This window comes from Neopelma chrysocephalum, unplaced genomic scaffold (genome assembly GCF_003984885.1).
Source record: "Neopelma chrysocephalum unplaced genomic scaffold, ASM398488v2 Primary Assembly neopelma1_26, whole genome shotgun sequence".
In the NCBI taxonomy this organism is placed as follows: domain Eukaryota; kingdom Metazoa; phylum Chordata; class Aves; order Passeriformes; family Pipridae; genus Neopelma; species Neopelma chrysocephalum.
The window spans coordinates 9,401,638-9,408,051 of record NW_020897695.1 but is presented as its reverse complement, the minus strand read 5'-3'; positions in this window follow the sequence as shown (position 1 = coordinate 9,408,051).

The following is a 6,414-nucleotide window of genomic DNA, read 5'->3' as shown; positions in this document are numbered from 1 at the left end:
GGGGACGAGGGCTTCCTTGGAGGACGAGGCTGAATGGAGCCCTCGGCCAAAACAGGCAGTCCCACAGGCACTGTGCCATAGCACAGAATCACAATTAGGTTGGAAAAGACCTCTGAGGTCATCAAGTCCAACCTATGACTAAACACCACCATGTCAACTAGACCATGGCATGAAGGCCAGTCTTTCCTCAAACACCTACTGGGACAGTGACTCCACTGTCTCCCTGGGCAGCCCACTCCAATGTCTAATCACTCTTTCTGCGAAGGAATTCTTCCTAATGTCCAACCTGAACCTCTCCTGACGCAGTTTAAGACTATGTCCTCTTGTCCTCTTGGTTGTTACTTGGCAGAAGAGACTGACATCTCCCCCCAGCCCAAGTTACAACTTCTTTCAGGCAGTTGTAGAGAGCAATAAGATCACCCCTGAGCTTCCTCTTATCCAGGCTAAACAACCCCAGCTCCCTCAGCTGCTCCTCACAGGACTTGTGCTCCAGACCCTTCACCCACTTTGTCGCCCTTCTCTGTACTTGCTCCAGCTCCTCAGTGTCCTTCCTGAATTGAGGGGCCCAGAACTGGACACAGTACTCGAGGTGTGGCCTCGCTGGTGCTGAGTACAGGGGAAAAATCCTTATTGTCACCATTTTCTACTGAACTAAATACCATACGTTTCAGTCATATATGTAACAACAAAACTTCTGCTCTGACTGCTGGAGTAGTGCTGTATAGCTTTGGAGTAAGTCTGTGAAGCATCCAGGTGTGGAGGAACCAATGTATCCTGCAATAAAGCAGGTTAGACCTGGAGGGATCTTAACAAGGGAAATATGAGCATTTTCAAATACTCCTTTCCCCTCAGCCTTCAGCCAAAATCATGTTGTTCTCCATTCCACATGCTTCTCCAGAGAAAAAAAAAGTGGATGAGCTATTGGTTTGATAAGATGGGTATGAGTCATCTGTGATAAACTTTTCCATCATAAGTGTATTTCTACTGACACTTTTAGCTGTATTTAATAATAACCTGGAAGGTGAGACCAAGGGGAGATCTCATCACGGTCTACAACTTCCTCAGGAGGGGAAGTGGAAGGGCAGGCATCTCTCTGATGACCAGTGACAGAACCCAAGGGAACGGCATGAAGCTGTGTCAGGGAGCTTTAGATTGGATTAGGTTTTTCACACAGAGGATGATTGGGCACTGGAACAGGGTCCCCAGCAAAGTGGTCACAGCACCAAGTCCATCAGAGTTCAAGAAACGTTTGGACAATGCGCATGGTGTGATTCTTGGAACTGTCCTGTGACGGGCCAGGAGTTGGGCTTCAACGTCCTTGCGGGTCCCTCCCAACGCAGGATATTCTATGGTTCTTTGATTCTATGACAATACTCTTGTCCCTGTGAAAAGATAGTGACCCCACTCTCTTTATTAAAATAAACCACATATCAAGAGCTTTTCATGATAGCAGATTTCTTCTCTTGTACCTTTTCCAAATGGCTTGCTAGGGGCCTAATGGTGTTAGCTGTTTCTGAACTGCTCCTTCAATTAGAGGCTGTATGAGAGGAAAAGTTAGACCAGCTCTGTTGCCTTTTAGGTCATCATAAATGAAGCAGTGTGAATTTCTACCTGGTGTTCTCCTTTCTGTTTAAAAGCGGGGTTTTCATATATGCCACTGACAGTCTGCTTCCAAATTAAACTAAAGAAGAAGGAAAAAAAAACACCCAACAACCAAAATCAACAAAACATGCCTAAATCCAGTCTGTTTGCACTAGTATCTTTATTTCCGCTGGTAGCATTTCCTAATGTGGAGAAAACCTTCATCTCATTGTTTGAGTCCTGTAAGAGAGTGTTTTGCTCATGCTTGCTTTTAGCATTGAGACCAGGGTTGATAATACATAGTCTAGCTTTTGAGGGATTGGGGAAGGGCTAGTCCTATAAAATTGAATAATAAGTGTTTGGGGTCTAAATACTTAATGAAATATGGAAATGAAAATGATGCCAAAAGTACATCCTGAATATAACCACTTCAGGATCATTTTGACAGTCTGGACAAAAAAGATAAAGTCTTTATGAGGCTAAGTGGGAAATAAAAAAAATACAGACAAATTATAATTTCTATAGATTTTCTCATAAAGTTGACAGTTCTTCAACAGTCTAGAAGGCTAGACTGTCTGCAGTCTGCAGCATTTTATGAGGCTGTATATATACTTCTGTGTTTTACATAGAATTGTCATTGTCTCACTGGCAGCCCACAACCTGAACTTTAACATACATTTTCACCATGAACTAAACTGCAGTCTAGTTAAACAGTTCAAGTTTATACAAACTCGAAAGACAGCCAAAATATAAACACATATTCATCTTGAAGAATCCTCAGATGCATTGCAGAAGTACATTGTGCATGCCATTCTAAAGAGAGACTTTTACAGAATAGAATAGAATAGAATATTTCAGTTGGAAGGCAACTACAACAACCAAGTCCCTGACCAGTTCAAGGCTGACCAATAGTTAAAGCGTGTTATTAAGGGCACTGTCCAAATGCCTCTTAACCACTGACTGGCTTGAGGCATCAACCACCTCTCCAGGAAGCCTATTCCAGTGTTTGACTAACCTCTCAGTAAAGAAATGCTTCCTAATGTCCAAAACCTTCCCTGGCACAGCTTTGAACCAATCCCACATGTCCTGTCATCAGCACCTCCTCTCCACTTCCTCTCCTCAGGAAGCTGTAGAGAGCAATGAGGTTGCCACTCAGCCTCCTTTTCTCCAAACTAGACAAGCCCCAAGTCCTCAGCTGTTCCTCACAGGACATTCCTTCTAGCCCTTTCACCAGCTTTGTTGCCCTCCGCTGGACACATTAAAGGACCTTCACATCCTGCTTAAATTGTGGGGCCCAGAACTGCACACAGTACTCCAGATGAGGTTGCACCAATGTTGAATACAGCAGGGTAATCACTTCTCTTGACTAGCTGGTTATAGTGTGCTTAATGCACCCCAGAATGTGGTTTGCCCTCTTGGCTGCCAGGACAATTCATAGAGTATGATTAATTTAAGCTGCATCTGAGGTAAGAAGTAGCCAAGCCTTTAAATAAAAACATTGCAGACAACAGATAAGAAAGGGCAAGAAAGAACCTTTCTACTGTTAAAACAAGTGCTGTCCAATCATTAATGTTGGCAAGAACACAAGATTTTCCTTTATGCCTCGTCTGCAGACTCAAATGGATGTGGTCAGGCAATCTAGCTGTACTGATTGAAGACACCATCCTCCCACCCTAGCAGACCAAACCAACCTCAGCTGGAGATTTCTCAAGGTTGGCAGAAGAAATTACTTTTTGCGTGTTGGTGACTTGAGTTCAGAGTCTGACATCTTACCTTAAATTGCTAATGAGAAGGATCAGGAGCAAAGGCAATCTGAAAGATAATCTCAGGGAAAATAGACAAGCAGCCTCTTTCATAAAAAAGCACATCCTGACAGTGTAGCCTTGACAGTCATCAATGAATTGAAGTCACAGATACGTGCATATTCCATTCTCCTAAACCCTATACAGCAACATCCAAAGGGAAGTGACATACAGCTGTGTGTCCTAATAGATCAAACCAGACAGCTGTTGGCCTGAATTATGGCTGTTAAGGCCCTCAGATTCTGGGCTTTACATGGAAGCAGCTGAGGCAGGAGTACATGTTCCCTTAAGCCAGCTTTGCTACGGCAGCAGCAGTATGTGCTCCTCTGACAGGTGAAGCAGACAACTGGGTTTTTTAAACCATCACTAAGATATGACAGATTGGATCTGTCAACACCTCAAAAGACTGAGTTATATCAATTTTATTTAGTGCATATCAGAAAGCAGATATTTTGGTACCTATAATTAGGTTGCAGGGGAAAAAAAAAGACTGATAACATAAAAATACATTTTGGATGGGGCAGAAAGTAATATTCAATGAGATCACTGTTCTTGTTTTCCAGTTTTCCTCTGTATTTAAGTGGTTTGTTGGTCCAATGTCAACAGAGATAGATCTATTTCTTTTCTTTAGTGCTTCATTTGACTTTACACATGGTGATGAAAAAGACAGATTGGACTAAGGAGCCATTAAAATTAAAAAAGCAACTCAAAAAAGGGCAATATAAAGCTTTGATATTCTCTAGTTGCAAGTTCTAGACTACTCATAGGCAGAGTCCCTACACTTAACAGCTTAATATATTGATCTATTTTAACTACTCTAGATATTGCTGGGATGCCTATACCTCTTTTCCTAGGGAGTTCTCTATTTGTCTGATACCCAAACATTTATTAAAACATGACCAACTCCTTTCAAAACTCAGTACCCAGAGATAATAAGATATGTCAGCGATAATCTACAACTACAAAGAGTCCTGTACAAAGGAGAAACATCTGACAACTAGAAAATATGGAAGAGCTACAATGGTATGAAATATTTAGCTTCAATTGCAAGTTTCTGAAAAGAAGTCCTGATTACCTACTTGGTAATTTTCCATTAAATATGCTGATTTTCTCATTGAATATATTATTATTAAAAAAGGTTTTCTTGGGATATATTTAAAAACATCAAATAGCAGTTTCCTTTAAGTTTACTCTTAGTGTTCTGTACAAAAGATAAGAATCTGATTTATATATAATTAGATAATTATTTCACCAGAACATATTAATGTCTTGAAACACAATTTGAGTAATTTTAAATTCTGGTGATTTTGTAGGAACTTCTTCTATATACATCATGTGAGAGTGTGGGACTGACAAAACTTTGCGACTTCTTTAGTACTACAAACTCCTAACTAGGGATATGGATTAGGCAGCACAGCTCAGCCTCTCTGAGTAGGTGACCTCAAGGGGAAGATGATTAAGACATAATAGTATTTTCATAAGAGACCTCAGTTTCTAAAGTGTCTTAAATCCAGACATGAGGATGAGGTCCTGCCTAGATTAAACAAACATAAATGTAAGTGAATAATAGAATTAAGAAAGTGCTTTTCATGTCCCACAGTCTTTGATTCTCTTGAAGTTGTACAGAATGAGAAGGAATTGGGTTTGGCTTGTAGTTTTAAAGTCCCGCAAAAAGAAATGCACATGTAGGCCAGAAAATGCGAAGAAGCACAAACATTTTACCCTCCCTCCCCTTCACCTTCACTCCCTATTCATTCTTTCTTCACAAAACCTGTTTTCCCTCCTCTTACCTGTGTTTTTTTGGTCAGCTCTCTGCACCTTTATTCAAATGTTTCTCTCTCCAGTCCTGTTCTATTTTGACTGACTATTTTGCATTTTCAAGGATAAAAAGCTAATGAGGAAAGAAAGGTGTTTTGAGGGTTAAAAGCTATTTTACTTATGTTGAGGGACAGGTACTTTATATTTAGAGAACTGCCTACCTCAGGCAAGCTTGACAGGCACCTTCAAAATAAGTCAGTCTTCCAAAATTATCACCTCTCTATTCTCAAAAAAGAAAGAATGTTTTCGACTTTTCTTGGAGATCATATTGCATTTTGCCTTGCATGGCAGGCCTTCCAAGATAAATACAATTTTATTCTAGCTGGGCACCTAGGTCAAGCACAGATTATGAAGCTTAATAAATAAGGAGAAATCTGGAAAATAAACGTCTGATTTTAGCTTCATAAAGACCTCTCTCTGTATGTTACACCTTATGCTGGTACTGTTTTTCCCTCTGCCTGCACGAGGTGGTATACTTCTTTCAGGTAAGCTATTACTGATGGTAATTTTTTGCAAGTTATTCCATTAAACTTTTGTGTAACAACTTTGTTATTTAGGTCATAGCATGATAAACCTTTTTGGTCAGTAAAAATGCCATCCTCCCCCAGCTGCCCATTCCCCTTTCTGCACTTTCTTCCCCCACCTTGTTGACACACAAGTTGTCATTTGTGCCAAACGTGCAGTAAATCAAAAAGGAGAATTAGCTATGTTTATCTGCTTTTTCTAGCTTAAACTGTTGAACAGCTGTCTCAGCCCATAACAGAAAAAGCCAAATGTCTGACTAAGCAATTTAGTGCTATTAGATTTGTATTCTAGAATACAGAGTCTAAATATAAAACAGAGACAGAATTATGTGGGCTGAGGACAATACACAAAACTGATATTTGGAAATACGGGTGTCTGCCAGGTAAGTGTTTCTTGCATTCAGCCATTAGGCAGTGGAAAACTACCTTTAGGAGATTTGCTTGTCATTGCTCTGTACTATATATAAACAGCATTAAAATCTATTTCTTACAAAAGGAAAAATAAAGACGAATTTTGCTCTACAGATGTGCATTTTTTCCCTTTTATTCGAGTGCAGATGACCCCAAATCATTCCTTTCTTTTCTGTCTTCCAGTCCTATCTTCTTGAAATTGAACTAGTCTTCATCTCATCTTTCTCACTGAACTATTTTGAAGGCACACAGGGAATGTTTTCTTTCTAACCTTTCCT